The sequence below is a fragment of the Oryx dammah genome, unplaced genomic scaffold (genome assembly GCF_014754425.2).
Source record: "Oryx dammah isolate SB20612 unplaced genomic scaffold, SCBI_Odam_1.1 HiC_scaffold_2, whole genome shotgun sequence".
NCBI classification, from domain to species: domain Eukaryota; kingdom Metazoa; phylum Chordata; class Mammalia; order Artiodactyla; family Bovidae; genus Oryx; species Oryx dammah.
The window spans coordinates 42,847,986-42,869,781 of record NW_024070186.1 but is presented as its reverse complement, the minus strand read 5'-3'; positions in this window follow the sequence as shown (position 1 = coordinate 42,869,781).

Genomic DNA, 21,796 nt, shown 5'->3' with positions numbered 1-21,796 from the left:
AAGCCTGCCAATAGTATCTGGCACATACTAGGTGTTCAGTATTTATTAAATGAATAAACCTGGTGGGCTGTTTCAAGCTCTAAAAGGAAATTTATGATTTTGTTGCCTATAATAAAAAGTGTATGGAAGTTGAACCACTCATCCTAAATAGAAAAAATACAAAAGAGAACTAAGGAAAGAAGTAAAAAAAGAAACAAATAAGAGAAGATGAAATAGACTTGTCATTAGAAAATGGAAAAAGCAGTGATGTTGATTACAAAAAGAAATGGATCCAGGGACATTATACCCTGCCATATTGGAAAAGAACATCAATGAAAGAGGCATAGAGGATAAAGCTAGTCTGTATTTGGATCTAGAGGCTTCTAGTTTACTAATAGAGTGAAACAATCATTAATCCATATGTACCTGTTTGGGGAGAATTTGAGGAGTAGGAAAAGGAAAACAGAAAGGAATATAGTTTTAAAGTAGTAAAGTAAATCCATTGATTATAGTGGCACAAAGTATAATTCATGGAATTTTTCTCTTAAAGGTACAACCAGTCAACAGACTTGATCAATCTAAGGACCAAGGTCTTTCTTTTTGTACAGTATCCTTCTAAATATTTTTTAAGTAGACTTCTATATCCTGAATGTTGGCAAACTTAAGAAGCTTAGCATTTCAGAATTTCTCAATTAGGCAAAAGCAGAGGCTTCAGAAAGTTGTATCAATCTTCAAGGAGTAACAAATTAAAAAGCATAAAATCTGGGAAAATTATGATAAATCTGAATATAATATGTATTTAGGTGAATTGGGCATTCAATAAATATTTGTTACAGAATGATTTAAGTTTTATGGTATTAAAGTCCTGAAAGATTTAATTATGTGTGGTTTGAGTCAAATGATGTCATTCACATACATGTGTGTTCCCTTGAAGGTTGTTGCAGTTTCTCCCGTATCTTCATTATTTTGACTATTGCGTTATGAGACTGTGAGTCCTATTAAATCCTCTGGAGAGTACTGAATTGTTTTGTCTTAGCAAGCAATTAGTGTGCTCATGTTGAAGCTGTGGGTCTTGACCTGCCTTTTGTGGGTTGTGCTTTCAGTATCAGTTTAGTCCTCAGAGTGCACATTGCTGTTCTGGTTGACTTCTGTGCATCACTAGGGGCCAGTCTGGAACCTGGAGAGTGGTCCATACTGTAAATTCTCAAAGCATTTGCTGTGCTCACTCTGGTCAGTTCTATGCATATTAAGGATGGGAATTAACCTCTGGTGGCTCAGATGGTAAGAATTTGCCTGCAATGCAGGAGACCACGGTTTGATACCCTGGTCGGGAAGATCCCCTGGTGAAGGGCATGGTAGTCCACTCCAGAATTCTTGCCTGGAGAATTCCGTGGACAAGGGAGCCAGGCAGGCTACAGTCCATGGGGTCACAAAGAGTCGGGCATGACTGAGCAACCAACACTTTCACTTTCGTGGGAATTAGCTAAGCAATTCGTATCAGATTTAAAGAATTCCTTTTCCTAGTTTCCTCACATCTGTGAATTGTCTCTCATCGTCTCTGAATCCTAGAGCCCTCTTTTCCTGATGCTGTGGCATTTATGGGTTGCCACAGCTCTACTAGAAATCAGAAAATTAAAAATGACCCTCACTGGTTATCTTAGTCAGGGCTGGCTAGATAATGTGCAGGACCCAGTGGAAAATGCAGATGTGAAGCCCTTTGTTCAAAAATTCTCAGGATCTAAAGATGGTGACAGTGATTAAAGTCAGTGTGGGACCTTCTGAGCATAGTGTCCCGTGCCACTTCATTGAGTGCACACTCAGAGCTCAACTGAAAATCAGAGTCCAGCCAGGGAAATGGCATAAGAAGCACACCATCATGGAAGTTCAGTATAAATTCAATATTTGGTATAAACACCTTTGGTTGACAACAATATTCATGTATATTTAGTAGCAAAAGGAAAATTTGCCTGTCATACAATATGTACATATATTTCTGTAAATATATTAAATCCTCATCATTTGTGGAGTCCACACTTGTGAATTTGCCTATTCACTAAAATTTATTTATTAACTCCCAAATCAATATCCCAAGATGGTGCTTCTGCAGTCATTTGTGGATGAGTGCAGGGTGGCAAAAAACTTGAACAGCTCAGAAGATGTCAAATAAGACCACTCTGCTCTCTTTTTTTGGCTCTCGTACTTTAAATGTGCCCTTTTGCAGTCTATTTCATGCTACATTTTTGCTTTTTATTTATTTATTTACTTATTTGCCTTTTGTTGGTGATTTCCTTGTTTAAAATGGCCACCAAGCCTAGGGCTGAAGTGCTCTCTGGTGTTCCTAAGTGTGATGTGCCTTACAGAGAAAATGTGTGTATTAGATGTTTCTTTAAGAGTGAGTTATAGTGCTACAGCTGTGAGTTCAATGTTAATGAATCAACAATGTACATTAAACGAGGTGTCTTTAAACAAAAATACTCATAACAATAGGTTGTGTTTTGGTCAATTAATGAAAATGTTGTGACTAGGGGCTTGTAGGAACCTAACTCTGCATTTCCCCTAAGAGCAACCATTCATTATTTGCCAGTTCAGTATTCATAGGGGCTTTATAAACTCTAATAGTGAATAACAAAAACCAACTCTACTTGTATAATGTATCAATAGGTATCCACCTGTAGAATCTTAAACAGAATGTGTCTAGGGTACTAAAAATAAATTTCAGGAGGTCTTCTTTCCTACCAAAGGGGCTAAAGTACCAACAGTACTCATTACTTAAGTTGTACTTGATATCTTATATACATTATACCTAATGTATAATCATTATAAGGTACATGACAAAGGTGAGCAGAACCATTACTTGAAATTGTGTTGGGAATTAGTTCATATGACAATCAAGAAATCATAACAGAAAACTGTCATACAGTAAGGTTTGGAAGGAACATAGATGACCGGTGAATATATATGAAGGCAACTATTTCAGATGCTCTGTGAACCTTTACCTTACATTATATTTATTATCTAGTTGTTTAAAGTCTGACTTTTTTGCGACCCCATGAATTGTAGCCTGCCAGGCTCCTCTGTCCATGGGATTTCCTAGGCAAGAAGACTGGAGTTTGTTGTCATTCATTTCTCCAGGGGATCTTTCTGACCCAGGGATTGAACCTCTATCACCTGTGTTGGCAGGCTGATTCCTTACCACTGAGTCCAGTGTTAAATCCTTACAAAATCATTAAGATGGAAGAATTGCAATTTATGTTTTATAGCTGAAGAAAAAGATCCAAACTATCACTCCTCTTAAATTATATACCTATCCACTGTCTAAGCCAAGATCTGAACTCTTGGGTCATGAATCTTGTCTCTAGAGTGTGTACAGAGCACATGGCCATTCAACTCATCTCCTTGGACATATCCTTGTCATTCCCATAAACATAAATACTATGATAATTCTGTACAGTACGCTAATGGGAAAATGGTGATGAGCAAAGAATAAACAGGACCAGGATCAACAGATAATCCAAAAGGAGGCCTACATTCATCCCGTGTATAAGGGAAGCTGTGAAGTCACATTCATGACTGATTGGAAATGACTTGCACGTTTAATTGAGGCTGGCTGTTGAGAGATGCATGTCAGTAGCCATCTCTTATGGACCTGAATTGTGGCTTCAGGGAGATCTGTTTAATCATGATATGATCCAGTAGCTAGATATTTGAAGAACAGAGTTTTCTTTCATCTCTCATAATAAGGTATATGACAAAGGTGAGCAGAACCATTACTTGAAATTGTGTTGGGGGTTAGCTCATATGACAATCAAGAAATCATAACAGAAAACTGTCATACGGTAAGGTTTGGAAGGAACATAGATGACTGGTGAATATGTATGAAGGCAGCTATTTCAGATGCTCTGTGAACCAAGCCAATTCTACTATATCTACTAAATAAAATAAGTAGATATCTACACTCACAGGCCCAGTCAGGATTTGTATAAAATGTACGACAAGGCTGAACTTGTGTGTGCAAAGTCTTTAATACCCATAAATAGAAAGGACACAGATGTAATGCCCCTTGAGCCACGAACTATCCTGAAATTTAGGGCCCAGATTTTATGAGGTATGTAAAGGCAATGTTACTAATTACCAGTACGTGGTAAATTAAGGGGAAAAAATCAATTGTGAATGATTAACCAAATAGCATATCTTGTTGCTAATTTCCTCCATTGTTCTACTGTCCACATGACTCATGTGACATTTATAAAGCAGAACCAGATTTCCCTAAAAAACCAAAATCCTGAAAAATTAAAAACGCTTTCAAAATGAAAAATATGTAGATAATGAAAATAATTGTTTTCTACTTCTCTGAGTAGAGAATAGAACTGAGTAGGTGTAATGTGCTACTGCCTTTCTCTCTGCTAGTGGTTGTTGGAGCTACCCTGGCATTCATTCTAGACTCTGGCCCTAGACCTGAGGCCCCTCACAGGTATGTTCAGTTTCCCCCACTCCAGAATCACCTGTAATGTGGCAACTTTTCATGTGCAAAATTGAAATTAATAAACTTATTCTTTGTTTGGGGGTTTAAAAAAACATACATTAGAGAGAGAGAGATAGTAGGTGAACTCTCAGCTGCCAACATAGCACAGATGGGCTCAGGAACAGAGAATAATGAAGATCGGCAGGACCAGAGTGAGCTGTGGGAAGTCTGGGCAGAAGGTCTGAGGCATAAAGCAGTAAAGGACTTCTGAATACTCCATGGTAGATGTGCTTGCTCCCTTGCCCATATGTCCTTGATAAAAAGACACTTTGATCTCTAAGGTTGACTTGAAAAATATATAACTTAATCTAGTTTTGAAAAATAGCTCTGGTACACAAACACTGGTTCAAGTGTTAGAATATGTTTACTAAAATATCAAAAGGTTTTCATATTTCATTACATTGCCTATCCTATGTATCTGATATCCCCAATTAATTGAAGATATCTTGATTCATTTAAAATGCATGTACCTACTAAGTCCATCATTACACAAGAGTGCCTCCTTTCAGAAGAGATGCACAAAAAAGACTTAACCTGTTTGCTTGTTTTATTTTTTTTCTTTTTCCTACCTCTACCTATTCCCAAACTGCAATTTACCTTTCTTTCCATTTCTTTAATTTTCTCTTCTTTCTTTGGCCTTTCTCTCTTATTTTTACTCATTTTCCTATCCTCAGCTCACTACTCTTTATATGGCTGCCTTGGGACTCTGGTTTTTTTAGCTAGTTAGTGAAATCACTGACAAGCCTTTGGTTTCAATAGGCTAAATATACAGACAATAGCCAGAAGATATATAAAAACAGAACTTTGACCCACAACCTGCCACAACTAGTCCAGGAAGCTAAACCACATTTTCTGTAGCAGTTGGCCCCAGATGATTGGGACTTTATTAATAACTCTGTGCCCACTTAGAAATTAGAACCCCCTGGAGAAAGCCTAATATGTACCCCTAACCCATTGTGTAGGATGTCCTACCTCTTGTTAGCCCACCTCCAGCTTCCCCCCACCATCAGCATCCAAAAAAAAAAAAACAAAACCCTTGCATTTTCTTCACTCTAAACCTTTCCCATTCTGCCTGTCTTTGAGTCTCTATTAAGACACAAGTGATTGAAATGAACTCCCTTGCTAGAGCAAATCCTGAATATTTAGTCTTTGCTTGTTCTCATTTGGGTGAATTTCACTTATCCCCACAGTTCTTTCATTCTATAAAATTGCCAATTACAGAAATTCTTTGACTAAATACCATGGCCATTGCTCCTCTGGAGGCCTCAGTTCTCTCTAGCTCCTTTTCTTCAATTTTCCCTACTTTACCAAAGTGCAATCTACCCTTTATGAGGCTTTAGAAAGGATCTCCTTATTTTAAACACACTTTTTATTTGACTGGCAAATGGTGAAATATTATTTAAATTGAATGTGCATCAATTCTGGTTCTGAAACAAAAATAAAATTGTAAATTTGTTTCCATAAGTATGATGGGGCATCTAATTATCCTTATTTTATCTATCAATGAACATATTCTCAAAAGTCATTTGGTCTTGTGCCAAGTAGAAACTGTTAAAATATAATGGTTTTTTTGTCTAGAACTATTATATAACGATTCCGAGGTTTTTTTAATAGTTTGATGCTTTCCATTCTATTCACGTTTTTGTTGCAGTCAAATGTAAAAGAAAATAACCTTGTGTATGCATATTAGAATTTCAACAGGTAAGGGTTTCCATGGATACTTTTATGTAGCCAGAGAGCTTGAGTGTGGAAAGAAGCATTCATTTCACATTGTAAGAGATTTTCTTCTGATAAAAAACTCCTGCCAATCATTTTGTATGTCTTGACTTTCTAAAAGAATAAAACAATATACATCATGAGTGTTATGTTATAAGGTATGATATAGGTCTATCTCAATAACCTTCTCAGTCATCTGGCCTATTCAAGAAGTGACTTGTCATTTTGTTAAAGCTTGAAAAATCTATGAAGATTCTGTAAGCACATTTTAATGAGTTTTAAGTATGGCCTTCTAGACTTGTATAAAGTGTTTTCCTCTTGTTTTGTTATCATTTAAGGCTGTTTAAACTACTCATTACCAATGCTAAAATAAAGGTTTATCTTTTACTCAAAATAGCTTTTGGAACAGTTTAATCTTCAGTTTTATCTTGACTTGAACATTCTCAAGAGTCTTTGATTGAATCTTACTTCCTGACATTCCACCCAAATGAAATTTTTTCCAGCTTTTCTATCTTTTTGAGAAACATTAAAAAAGATGGAAGATTTCAGATCATAAAATTACTAGGTTAAATTTTGAGCTATATAGTTATTATGAGTTTGATGAGATTCTATGACATTTGAATGAGTGAAATCATTTTAAACAACATGTTTTTAATATAGCATCATTTTGCACTGATATGAGCCTAGCAGTTGCAAATTGTAGGCACATCCATAATACTGTTTTAAACCATCTGAAAAATGATTTTATTCTGATTTAAGAGTTGACTCTCAAATATCTTCTGTTTTTACTAGTTAACTTGGGCTCTGGGCTACCTGGTGACTTAGATGGTACAGAATCTGCCTGCAATGCAAGAGACCTGGGTTTGATCCCTGGCAGGAAAGATCCCCAGGAGAAGGGAATGGCAATCCACTCCAGAATTCTTACCTGGAGAATTTCATGGACAGAGGAGTGTGGCAGGCCACAGTCCACAGGGTTGCCATGAATTGATTACGACTGAGTGACTAACACTTTCACTTTCAACATGGGCTCTGGATGGCATCAGAATGTAAATCATGATCCAAATAGTAAAAATAAGAGACAATCAAAATACCCCCAACCACCAAACTGCTCAAAGCTATGTTTTGATGACAAAAATTTCATAATTTCTTATTTCAAATCCACAGATGCAAAGGCTTTTCCATTTGAGAACAATATTGCCATGGCACATTATACTAGGATGCTGCTGCTGCTGCTGCTGCTGCTGCTGCTGCTAAGTCACTTCAGTCATGTCCAACTCTGTGCAACCCCAGAGATGGCAGCCCACTAGGCTCCCCCATCTCTGGGATTCTCCAGGCAAGAACACTGGCGTGGGATAAATGGTGTCAAAAATATGAGCTAAATAATATGAGAGGAAACAGAAGTGCAAACTCTATTTAGCACTAACATTAGGCTTGGCCTTGACGTAAGATGACATTAAAGAAATAGAGCATGATTACATTTCAATACACAACTTCTGTATAACAACAACAACAACAAAAATAGTATTTTATTTGCAGTGCTTGACAAATGGTTAAGAGGTAAAGATCCTTAGTCATGAATGAGCTCTTAGAAATCAATAACAAAACACTAATATTCCGGGGTGGGGGGAGGAACACAGATAAATATGAAATTTAAAAATCACTAGCCAGGATTAAGCATATATAAAGATGACTGAGCTGAACAACAACTGAAGGAAAGCAACATCTTTGTCATCACATTGTCAAAGATCAAACACCTAATGTTTGTACAGTTTTAGAGAACAGCTTTCAAACACTGGAAGACAAAATTGATGAGGACTGTCTCTTCAGTTAGGGGTAAATCTGCAGTTTTGACTCAAAATATAAATTTTAGAGATCCTCCCAGATGGTGCTAGTGGTAAATAACTTGTCTGCCAATGCAGGAAACATAAGACATGTGAGTTTGATCCCTAGGTCAGGAAGATCCCCTGAAGGAGGTCATGGCAACCCACTCCAGTATTCTTGCCTGGAGAATACCCATGCCAGAGAAGCCTGGTGGGCTACAGTCCAGGGGGTTGCAAAGAGTTGGACACAAATGAGTGACTAAGCATACACAGTCCTAGCAGTTTCAATTCATTGAAATTATTTCAACAAATTAGTTGAGCATATTTAAAACAATTATTCAAATATTTATATAAATACATTTACTACACAGAAAATCTGTGGTTAATATATGGGCCCCGAAGAAACTACTTCCATATTAATCTATCAACATACCCAAAAATGATGTGTACAAAGCTCCATTGATAATAGATAATATTGGGAGGCAGAATTATAAAAAAGGGCATTTAAGAAGTAAAAAATTATTACACTTCACAAATTTTTATGTACTTTGAAATCTTGAAAAAATTTTTTTTGTGAATCAGTTTTACATTTACCTATGATAAGGGTACATTAGTATATGTGACTAATACTTAGGAAAGCATTGAATGAAGCCTTGCAGTTAAACCATCCTTAGTTTCTCCATGTAATAACATCTCCACAATTCAAAGTTCTGAGATACTGTCCAATGGCAACAATGAATAGTCAACTCATTTCACTATAGTTGTCTCCAATGCCACCCTTTAGATCATTTTCAAACATGAACCTTCTCGGTCCACTCTTTCTGATCTACAGTGTTTCCACTGCAACACATGAAAGGGAAGTCCCCACACATTTGGGAAGATAGTGGCAGAAGCAATAGCATAAATTTCCTATTCAGTGTCACAATCGTATCACCAAGGGATATACCTGAAACCAAAGATGGGCATGAAAATGTCTTAAGTCAGAAATATTGCAACAAGGAAGTATCACTTATTGAGATTAAAAAAAGATGGCAAAAGTATCTTCAGTTCTGTTCAGTCGCTCAGTTGTGTCCGACTCTTTGTGATCCTGTGGACTTCAGCATACCAGGCCTCCCTGTACATCACCAACTACTGGCGTTTACTCAGACTCATGTCCATTGAGTTGGTGATGCCATCCAACCATCTCATCCTCTGTTGTCCCCTTCTCCTCCCACCTTCAATCTTTCCCAGCATCAGGGTCTTTTCCAATGAGTCAGTTCTTTGCATCATGTGGCCAAAGTACTGGAGTTTCAGCTTCAACATCAGTCCTTCCAATGAATATTCAGGACTGCTTTCCTTTAGGACAGACTTGTTGATCTCCTTGTTGTCCAAGGAACTCTCAAGAGTCTTCTCCAACACCACAGTTCAAAAGCATCAATTCTTCAGAACTCAGCTTTCTTTCTCAACTCTCACATCCATACATGACTACTGGAAAAACACATAGCTTTGACTAGGTGGACCTTTGTTGGCAAAGTAATGTCTCTGCCTTTTAGTATGCTGTCTAGGTTGATCATAGCTTTTCTGCCAAGGAGCAAGCATCTTTTAATTTCATGGCTGCAGTCACCATCTGCAGTGATTTTGGAGTCCAAAATATAAAGTTTGTCACTCTTTCCATTGATTCCCCATCTATTTGCCATGAAGTGGTGGGACCAGATGCCATGATCTTCATTTTCTGAATGCTGAGTTTTAAGCCAACTTTTTCACTCTCCTCTTTCACTTTCATCAAGAGGCTCCTTAGTTCTTCTTCACTTTCTGCCATTAAGGGTGGTGTCATCTGCATATCTGAGATTATTGATATTTCTCCTGGCAATCTTGATTCCAGCTTGTGCTTCATCCAGCCCAGCATTTCGCATGATGTACTCTGAATATAAGTTAAATAAGCAGGGTGACAATATGCAAACTTGATGTACTCCTTTCCTGCCTCCGAACCAGTCTTTTGTTCCATGTCCAGTTCTAACTGTTGCTTCTTGACCTGCATACAGATTTCTTAGGAGGCAGGTTAGGTGGTCTGGTATTCCCATCTCTTGAAGAATTTTCCACAGATTGTTGTGATCCACACAAAGGCTCTGGCATAGTCAATAAAGCAGAAGTAGATGTCTTTCTGGAACTCTCTTGCTTTTTTGATGATCCAGTGGATGTTGGCAATTTGATCTCTGGTTCCTCTGCCTTTTCTAAAACCAGCTTGAACATCTGGAAATTCACGGTTCATGTATTGTTGAAGAATTTTGGAGCATTACTTTGCTAGCCTGTGAAATGAGTGCAATTGTGCAGTAGTTTGAGCATTCTTTGGCATTGCCTTTCCTTGGGATTGGAATGAATATTGACCTTTTCCAGTCCTGTGGCCACTGCTGAGTTTTCCAAATTTGCTGACATATTGAGTGCAGCACTTTCACAGGATCATCTTTTAGGATTTGAAATAGCTCAACTGGAATTCCATCACCTCCACTTGCTTTGTTCTTGAAACTATCATTTTCTTTGGTTCACAGTTAAGCATAAACTGACATCATAGAAAGAGGAACATTCCTAATGATGTCAACTAGCCTCAGGCTTTCTACAACTATGGCTTTCTTTCATCATGCTGACTTCAAATTCCATCTTCTCCCTTCATCTTTCCTTGATGATCCAATATTCTTTGTTTCACTGTGTAAAACTCTCTGCCACACTAGTTTTTCAATCACATGCTCTTTGTAATCTCTGAAAAACTATTCATAATGACCACTGGGAATACAAAATCAGATGCAACAATCCAACACTCTCAGATCGTTGATAGGTGATGATGAAGATAGACAAGGATTGCCTGTATTTTTCAAGATGAGATGTTAATGATTATCAGGGATGTTGTTTTTAGATGATTCCTTGGAACATGATTCATTAAAATATTGTGCACTGCTAGAAGGGGGCCTCCATTTAAAAGCTACTCTACATAATTGCATTTCATAACATGTATTCAGTATAAATAACACTGTACACAGATTATTGCAGCACTTTACTTCTGTTCAACGTTGAACTGGTAAACTTCTAGCCTGAGATACCATAAAGTTACTATTTGTTGATTTTTATTAATAATAAGGAATCTTCTAGTTTTGTATCTTTTTCCTCTGTTACATCATTGGATATTGGTAATTCCCAAAGGTAACCATAAATCACTTTGACTTTACACTCTTCCTTAACAACTTACCCATTATAATGGTTTTAATCACAATATGTTCGCCTCAAAAATCTACATTCCCCAGTCACACTTCCAAGTCACCATTTTCTACCCTGAGTTTTTTGAGTTTCTGCTGAAAGTATTGACTACTTGCTTGAGAGTTCTGTCTAGATATGCATTTGGAACCAAGTATATTTCACACCAAACTTAGTAATTTCCTTCAAAACCTACTTCTCCTTCAAGACAGTGACCTCAGCACAATACTGGTCTATGACTTCTACCTCACTACTCACTTCTAGTGAGACTTTATTTTTCTGGGCTCCAAAATCACTGCAGATGGTGACTGCAGTCATGAAATTAAGACGCTTGCTCATTGGAAGAAAAGTTATAACCAACCTAGACAGCATATTAAAAGGCAGAGACATTACTTTGCCAACAAAGGTCCATCTAGTCAAAGCTATGGTTTTTCCAGTGGTCATGTATGGATATGAGAGTTGGACTATAAGGAAAGCTGAGCACCAAAGGATTGATGCTTTTGAACTGTGGTGTTGGAGAAACCTCTTGAGAATCCCTTGGACAACAAGGAGATCCAATCAGTCCATCCTAAAGAAAATCAGTCCTGAATATTCATTGGAAGAACTCATGCTGAAGCTGAAGCTCCAATACTTTGGCAACATGATGTGAAGAACTGCTCATTGGAAAAGACGCTGATGCTGGAAAAGATTGAGGCAGGAGAAGGGGAGACAGAGGAAGAGATGGTTAGATGGCATCACCAACTCAATAGACGTGAGTTTGAGTAAACTCCAGGAGTTGGTGATGGACAGGGAGGCCTGGTGTGCTGCAATCCATGATGTCACAAACAGTCAGACTCGGCTGAGTGGCTGAACTGAACTGAACTAACTTCTAACAAGTACCAAAGTCCTCTGAGTTCTATATCCCAAGGCCCTCTCAAACCTGCCCTTCCTTTCCAATCCCGTTACCTGCCACTACCTTAATTCAAATACTCATCATCTTTTTCCTCATTTGCTTAAGTAGCTCCTGATGTGATTCCTAGACCAGTCTTGCCTTCAAAATGCATTCATTGCAGCCAGAATAATCCTCCTGTAGCATAAACCTAATCAAGCTAGTTTTTTTTTTTTCTTTTAAAATTATTTACTTTTTAAAGAACAAAGATCAAACTCCTTAAAGTGTTGTATGGAGTCCCTTATGGTCTGGTCATGGTGATGCCATCTCTTGAAGTTTAATCTCCAGAAATCTCCTTCCATATGTAAAATGCTCTTTGGCCTGCCTACTCCATGACACTTTGTTCTTTCATGTTTCCAAACCTTAGCACTTTCCATTCCTTTTGCCTCGCATGTCCTTCCAACCACTCACTCTCACCTTATTCTGTGGCCTTCACCCATCAGACTCTTCCTGATGATATGAAGCACCCTTAGCACTATCTTTTCTGTGAAGAACACAGACTCCATTGCATTTTCTCCCTAACTCCCAACAGGGTCAGAAATCCTTTACTCTGCACATCAGTATCTGTTACACATTCCTCCAGTACACCAGTGTCTTGTTGCATTACAAGTATTTATTGATATGTCAGTTTCTCCACACAAAACTCAGATCATTTGCAGAAGATATCACTAGAATCAAAGTCATGAGAAGTGAGCATGAGGACAAGTTTTGTCAGTCCTTCACTGTATAACTTCAGAGCTGTCACTTTTAAATTATAAAATGAACATCCTAAATCGTATGACACCTAAAGTCCCTCCCAATCTTAACATTCTATAATTATTTCCAAGTAGTATCTATAATTTGTATGTGGAATTGTATATTTTTAAATAGGTATTTCTAGAATTCCAACTATATGCCTACGATTGTGCCACATTTTGAAATAGAGCCTATGTTTGCCTTCTCGATATAATTAGGTCTATTTAGAGGTACCTTTCTAGATTTAAGCAAACAAAATAGTAAAATATAGGGGAAAAATACTTAGTACATTACAAGAAATATGTGTTTTAATAACTGTAAATGTAACAAACTATTTCATATGGTATAAGTCAAAAAGTCAAGATATTTGCTCAAATGCTTTCATCAGTTGTGAAAATATTTCAGAAATCCATGAGTTTTGATAAGACAAGTCTGTTGATACAGTTTTTATTTCTCATGGCAAGATGTCTAAGGAAATATAATTAAGTTCAAGGTGAAAGCATGTCTTTTCAGATTTTCACAAAGTCCGAAGAGGGTGTGTGTGTGTATGTAGGCCCTAGTGTTCCATAACTATGTATCCCACTTATTTGGCTTTTCTCAATAATTTATTCAACAGCACATCTTACCACTACTTTCTGCAAAGTACTGTGTTGGCACCATGGATATAAAGGGTCACATGAGGAATCTAAACTTAGCCAAAAGTACATGCAGGTCCTGGACAAAGTCAGCCCATGAAGGATCTCTACTCCTATTTCTTCCTAGCATCAAGGAGAAAACTCATAGTGATAACAATATTATTCAGTACATTGCATTTGCCATTTGCCAAGTACTTTAACCTAATATCAACTCAATAATCAATGACAGTAATAATTTATCATCAATTCTTCCATGATAACTTCTTTAGAACTTCATCAGCTTCAGTAGAGTTCATAATCTTTCACTTGTTGTGCTTACCTCTAGTAAAGCGGCTGTCATATGGGTAGGCATTATCATTTTCCTTGTTTCACAGAGGAGGAAAGTAGGAGACAGAAATGGTACATAAGCTGTGTAAGTTCACACAGCTAGGAAGTGGCACCATTGGAATTTAAGCCCAGGGAATCTCTCTAAGTGAGTGCTGCTAAATGCCACATTATAGTTTTATCCTGGGGGAATTAGAACAAAGAAATTTAAAAAAAAAAAAAAAAAGGACACTTGCCCCTTTGAAGGAGATTTGGAGTCTATAAAGAGAGAAAGCTTTGGTCTTGAAGATGTTGAGATTTATGGGCCAATTAGATGCACGTGGTTGAGCCTCAGGTCTTTTAGTACCAGCCAATCAACCTGCTTCCTCTTTACCAAGCCATGCCTGGCACCCAGAGCTCCAGGCATCTGAGATCCTGAAAATGGATCTGTCCCTCTGCTGAGATTTGTTCCAGCCCAGAAATAGCTCTTCCCCTTGTGGGCGGAATGTAAAGAACTCTTAACAAACCGTGAATAGTTGCCCTGGGGGAGAACACCATCTAGTAGAGAAAACCAAGAGAAATGTGAATGGAAATTAAAGCATAATGAGGACTCAAATACCAGTGCAATTAAGAGTCAGTGAATGCCACGGTGGACAAAAAGCAATGCCTTGTTCCACTGTTCAGAGAAGGAGAAATCCCTTTGCAGTTATGCTGTCTCAAAGGAAATAGAGCCTAAGGCTTAACCTGGAAAATCTGGTGAGCGTGGAAAGGGGATATTCTTGGAGAAAGAAAGAGTAAAATTGTGGCATGAGAAATGTGCACTGCATTCTCAAATGAGGATCTTGAAATGTCACTATTGGAAAAGCCAGTTGGATTGCAGTGTGGGGGAAGAGTTAGGAATAGCTCAAGACCAGGTGCAGATTTGGAAATGAAATGATAGAGCTCTCCATGATTCCTAACTTGTAGAGCTAATTAAAACAAGTTCTCACTATCCAGACTTTTAAATAGAAGCCTGTAATGGATGCAGCATTCAGAACAGGGAACACATGGTAGCCCGATCCTATCATGGATCCAAGTTAAGGGATTCCTGCTTATTTGTCCTCCTGGTGTCAAAACTTGTAGATGCTTATAACTGCGTCACTTTTAGAAAGATTTCCACCATCATCAGTTACCTGAAGATGAATTTAGGCCCCCATAGTCTGGAGGCCTAGAAAAGCAATGATATATACTTTGTATATTTTTCTTTAATTGAAAAAGAAAAATAGCTAGCACCTTTAAATGTTTGCTTCCATTAAAACAAACCACACATTTCTAAAAGGTTATTTTGTGCATTGAAACAAGAGAAGACACATAAAAAATATTTTTAATTGCTCTGAATTCCACCACCAAAAAGATCTCCATTATAAACATATGTGGTCCCTCTTTTCTTGAACTGTTTGATTTGTCTCTTTATTCATTTATAATTTGTAGCAAGTGTGTGAAGTTGCCATGTCACTATTTTTCTTTTCCTTATACTTGAAGGACCATGTCCAGACTTTTTATTTGTCTGATACTGTGCAGCAGTGACTTAACTAACTTCTCATTATTCTCATTCATTCATATTCTCTCTCTCACTCTCTCATTTTCCCTCTGTGGTACAGTGTGAGAATCTGAGGGTGTGTACATTTCTGCATTCAGCAGACTTTCCCTAAGACTAAGATTCGAGGATTCCTGGGTTCTTTCTTCTCAAATTTGGTTCATTGTCCTAGACCAGGGTTTTGTAAGTCTGGTTGGGGCTGCACCCCATTTCCTTTAGGAGGTAAGGGTGGAAGGAAAGAGTACCATTATACTTTGGACCAATTTGCAAGTTCAGAATGCAGCTGGGGGAATTTTATTTCTGAGAGCATCAACTTCCTTTTTCTTATTTTCCTCATTTTACCTGTGATTCAGTTCAGTTCAGTTGCACAGTCATGTCTGACTCTGTGACGCCATGAACCATAGCACACCAGGCCTCCCTGTCCATCACCAACTCCCGGAGTTCACCCAAACCCATGTCCATTGAGTCAATGATGCCATCCAACCATCTCATCCTCTGTCGTCCCCTTTTCCTCCTGCCCTCAATCTTTCCCAGCATCAAACATCAGTCTTTTCAATGAACACCCAGGACTGATCTCCTTTAGGATGGACTGGTTGGATCTCCTTGCAGTCCAAGGGACTCTCAAGAGTCTTCTGCAACACCACAGTTCAAAAGCATCAATTCTTCTGCACTCAGCTGTCTTTATAGTCCAACTCTCACGTCTATACATGACCACTGGAAAAAACCATAGTCTTGACTAGATGGACCTTTGTTGGCAAAGGAATGTCTCTACTTTTTAATATGCTATCTCGGTTGGTTATAACTTTCCTTCCAAGGAGTAAGCATCTTTTACTTCCATGGCTGTAATCACCATCTGCAGTGATTTTGGAGCCCAGAAAAATAAAGTCAACCCATTTCCCCATCTATTTGCCATGAAGTGATGGGACCGGATGCCATGATCTTAGTTTTCTGAATGTTGAGCTTTAATCCAACTTTTTCACTCTCCTCTTTCACTTTCATCAAGAGGCTCTTTAGTGTATCTTGTAGCAATTTCTACCATGGCTCTATTCAAGCAAAGATAGTTAATTATAGTTTGCTTTTCTGAATATCTGGGAACACAGTGAGAATATCAGGATTTAGTGAATGCACCATACTGACTTCTGAATTTGAAAGCACTTTGAATCTTACATGTGCTGGCTTTCTTCTCTAAACACTTCCATTTCCCTCCAGAACCTACATTTCATTCCTTGATTGTGTTATTGAAGCTAACATTGTCGCATTAAGCTCCATTTTTCTTTTGCTTTATTGTTAATATATTTTTTATTTGTTTAACATATACAGAGAGAGAGTCAGGATATATATTTATTTTTTATTTATATATAAAATGTGCTCTGCTTGTTAGGAATCAGGGAAGAGAATTCTATGTAACTTAGGAGTCTGCAGTCTGGTAATAACAAATATTCTGGTGACTATCAAGAACCTTCATTCCAATAATAGTCCTCACAGATTTTTATTTCTCTTATGTGCCCTTTTCATTAATATCAAAAAGAGAAATAGTTCCTCACTTTAACCACATTAGAACTGGAAAATTCCAATCTAAGGCCTCAATTATATTCTTAAATCTTCTGACATTTTAAAAGTTAGAGGTGTTTCTTTCTTTTTCAAGACTACCTAAGAAATTGACTTATAAGATTCTAATTGCTCTTAAGATCCTTGATATAAATTACATTTTGCACTAGATAGTATATTCAAAAGCAGAGACATTACTTTGCCGACTAAGGTCCGCCTAGTCAAGGCTATGGTTTTTCCTGTGGTCATGTATGGATGTGAGAGTTGGACTGTGAAGAAGGCTGAGCGCCGAAGAATTGATGCTTTTGAACTGTGGTGTTGGAGAAGACTCTTGAGAGTCCCTTGGACTGCAAGGAGATCCAACCAGTCCATTCTGAAGGAGATCAACCCTGGGATTTCTTTGGAAGGAATGATGCTAAAGCTGAAACTCCAGTACTTTGGCCACCTCATGCGAAGGGTTGACTCATTGGAAAAGACTCTGATGCTGGGAGGGATTGGGGGCAGGAGGAGAAGGGGACGACTGAGGATTAGATGGCTGGATGGCATCACAGACTCGATGGACGTGAGTCTGAGTGAACTCCGGGAGATAGTGATGAACAGGGAGGTCTGGCGTGCTGCGATTCATGGGGTCGCAAAGAGTTGGATGCGACTGAGCAACTGAACTGAACTGAACTGAACAGGCACACTTTAGAACATATTGCCCTAACAAAGACCATAATAGAGTCTTAAGATGTAATAAATAGCCTGTCATTGTGTTACCTACTCTGACCAACACATTTAAGGAGATTTAATATCATGTATTTTTTAATAGACAAAATTAAGGGCATAATATAAATATCGTGTTATCTGAGAAAAAATTTTAATCATGTTATGACATATTACAGAGGAACTAGAAAGGAATATATATTGTAAGTGTAAGATTTAGAGAATGAGTAATTCACAAAGGCTAATAAAAGTCAATGATGACTGCTAGGTACTGAACTAAGGAGGGCTATTAATGCATCTAAATAGTTAAAATTAGAAACAACCTAAATATCCGACTTGATGAAAGTGAAAGAGGAGAGTGAAAAATTTGGCTTAAAACTCAATGTTCAGAAAACTAACATCATGGATCTGGTCCCATCACTTAATGGCAAATAGATGGGGAAGCAATGGAAACAGTGACAGACTTCAATTTGGGGGGCTCCAAAATCACTGCAGATGGTGATGGCAGCCATGAAATTAAGAGACACTTGCTCCTTGGAAGAAAAGTTATGACCAACCTGGACAGCATATTAAAAAACAGAGACATTACTTTGCCAAAGGTCTGTCTAGTCAAGGTTATGGTTTTTTCCAGTAATCCTGTATGGTTGTGAGAGTTGGACTATAAAGAAAGCTGAGCACTGAAGAACTGATGCTTCGAACTGTGGTGTTGGAGAAGACTCTTAAGAGTTCCTTGGACTGCAGAGAAATCCAACCAGCCCATCCTAAGGGAAATCAGTCCCATATGTTCATTGGAAGGACTGATGTTGAAGCTAAAATTCCAATACTTTGGCCACCTGATGTGAAGAACTGACTCATTGGAAAAGACCCTGATGCTGGGAAAGATTGAAGCAGGCAGAGAAGGGGATGACAGAGGATGCGATGGTTGGATGGCATCACCGACTAAATGTACATGAGTTTGAATAAACTCCATAGTTGGTGATGGACAGGGAGGTCTGGCATGCTGCAGTCCATGGGGTCGCAAAGAGTTGGACACAACTGAGTGACTGAACTGAACCGAAATATCCAACAATAGTGAAATATGTAAATGTACTTTGTAATGTCAACATAATGGAGCATTGATATTGTTCAGTCACTAGTAATGCCCTACTCTTTGTGACCCCATAGACAGAAGCATGCAAGGCCCTCCTGTTCTCCACCATCCCCCAAAGCTTGCTTAAACTCAAGTCCATTGAGTCTGTGATACCATCCAACCATCTCATCCTCTGTCGCCCCCTTATCCTGCTGCCTTCAATCTTTCCGAGCATCAGGGTCTTTTCTAATGAGTCAGCCCTTTGCATTGTGGCCAAAGTATTGGAACTTCAGCTTCAACATCACTCCTTCCAATGAATATTCAGGGTTGACTTCTTTAGGATTGACTGGTTTGATCTCCTTGCAGTCCAAGAAACTCTCAAGAGTCCTCCAATATCACAGTTCAAAAGCATCAATTCTTCAGTGTTCAGCTTTCTTTAAGGTCCAACTATCATATCCATACATGACTACTGGAAAAAAAAAAAAAGCTTTGACTAGATGAACGTTTGTCATGATAATAATGTCTCTGCTTTTTAATATGCTGTCTAGGTTTGTCATAACTCTTCTTCCAAGGAGCAAGCATCTTTTAATTTCATGGCTGCAGTTATCATCTGCAGTGATTTTGTAGCCCAAGAAAATAAAGTCTGTCACTGTTTCCATTGTTTCCATATCTGCTTGCCTTGAAGTGATGGGACTGGATGCCATGATTTTCATTTTCTGAATGTTGATTTTTAAGCCAACATTTCACTCTCCACTTTCACCTTCATCAAGATATCCTTAAGTTCTTCGCTTTCTGCCATAAGAGGAGTGTAATCTGCATATCTGAGGTTATTGATATTTCTCTCAGCAATCTTGATTCCAGCTCGTGCTTCATCCAGCGCAGCATTTCATATGATGTACTCTGCGTAAAAGTTAAATAAGCAGGGTGACAATATACAACCTTCACATACTCCTTTCCCAATTTTAAAGCAGACCATTGTCCCATGTCCAGTTCTAACTGCTGTTTCTTGACCTGCATACAGGTTTTGCAGGAGGCAGATAAGGTGGTCTGGTATACCCATCTCTCGAAGAGTTTTCCACAGTTTGTTGTGATTCACACAAAGGCTTTGCCATAGTCAATAAGCAGAAGTAGATGTTTTTCTGGAACTCTCTTGCTTTTCTAATGATCCAGTGGATGCTGGCAATTTGATCTCTGGTCTATTGACCTCTTTCCCCTTCCCTCTCTCTTTCCACTCCTTAACACTTCCTAGCCTTCCCTGTTTTTCTAGTCCCCCAGTCCTGGATGCAGGAATCTGGTCGAAGGGCCCTCAGCCTGAGCTGAGGATTGGAGACTGATCACCTCCTCTTGGCAGAGAACTCGAATTCTGGTTCTGGTCTGGTCTGATTTGTGGTTGGGCTGAGTTCCAGTCCTCCCTTCTCTGGAGGCCCAGGGAAAAGTCCCATAATGCCTGGGTATCTTTAGCTGGCAGGAGACATCTGTAAGACCGCCCCTTTTGCCCCCACTCTCCCACCTCCTCCCTCTTCTTCTTTCAACCTGGCTTCCTTTCCTCCCTTGAAATCTTTGATCTTAGTACTTGGATCTGAAGTTCTGTGTCTCTATAGGAGGTTTTCTGAGAGACTGTATTCTTGTATTTAAGGGCTTCCCTGGTGGTGCAGAGGTTAAAGCGTCTGCCTGCAATATGGGAGACCTGGGTTCGATCCCTGGGTTGGGAAGATCCCTGGAGAAGGAAATGGCAACCCACTTCAGTATTCTTGCCTGGAGAATCCCATGGATGGAGGAGCTTGGTGGGCTACAGTCCACGGGTCACAAAGAGTCAGACACGACTGAGCAACTTCACTTTCCTCTGCCTTTCCTAAATCCAGCTTGAACATCTGGAAGTTCACAGTTCATGGACTGTTGAAACCTGGCTTGGAGAATTTTGAGCATTACTTTGCTAGCATGTAAGATGAGTGCATATAAGTTAAATAAGCAGGGTGACAATATACAGCCTTGACGTACTCTTTTTCCTATTTGAAACCAGTCTGTTGTTCCATGTCCAGTTCTAACTGTTGCTTCCTGACCTGCATACAGGTTTCTCAAGAGGCAGGTCAGGTGGTCTTGTATTCCCATCTCTTTTAGAATTTTCCACAGTTTGTTTTGATCCACACAGTCAAAGGCTTTGGCATAGTCAATAAAGCAGAAATAGATGTTTTTCTGGAACTCTCTTGCATTTTCCATGATCCAGTGGATGTTGGCAATTTGATCTCTGGTTCCTCTGCCTTTTCTAAAACCAGATAGAACATCAGGAAGTTCACGGTTCATGTATTGCTGAAGCCTGGCTTGGAGAATTTTGAGCATTACTTTACTAGTGTGTGAGATAAGTGCAATTGTTTGGTAGTTTGAGCATTCTTTGGCATTGCCTTTCTTGGGGATTGGAATGAAAACTGACCTTTTCCAGTCCTGTGGCCACTGCTGAGTTTTCCAAATTTGCTGCCATATTGAGTGCAAATAGGAAAAGCAGTATGTCAAGGCTGTAAATGGTCACCCTGCTTATTTAAATTCTATGCAGAGTACATCATGAGAAATGCTGGGCTGGAAGATACACAAGCTGGAATCAAGATTGCTGGGAGAAATATCAATAACTTCAGATATGCAGATGACACCACCCTTATGGCAGAAAGTGAAGAGGAACTAAAAAACCTCTTGATGAAAGTGAAAGTGGAGAGTGAAAATGTTGGCTTAAAGCTCAACATTCAGAAAACGAAGATCATGGCATCTGGTCCCATCACTTCATGGGAAATAGATGGGGAAACAGTGGAAACAGTGTCAGACTTTATTTCTGGGGGCTCCAAAATCACTGCAGATGGTGACTGTAGCCATGAAATTAAAAGACGTTTACTCCTTGGAAGAAAAGTTATGATGAACCTAGATAGCATCTTGAAAAGCAGAGACATTACTTTGCCAACCAAGGTCCATCTAGTCAAGGCTATGGTTTTCCAGTGGTCATGTATGGATGTGAGAGTTGGATTGCGAAGAAAGCTGAGTGCTGAAGAATTGAT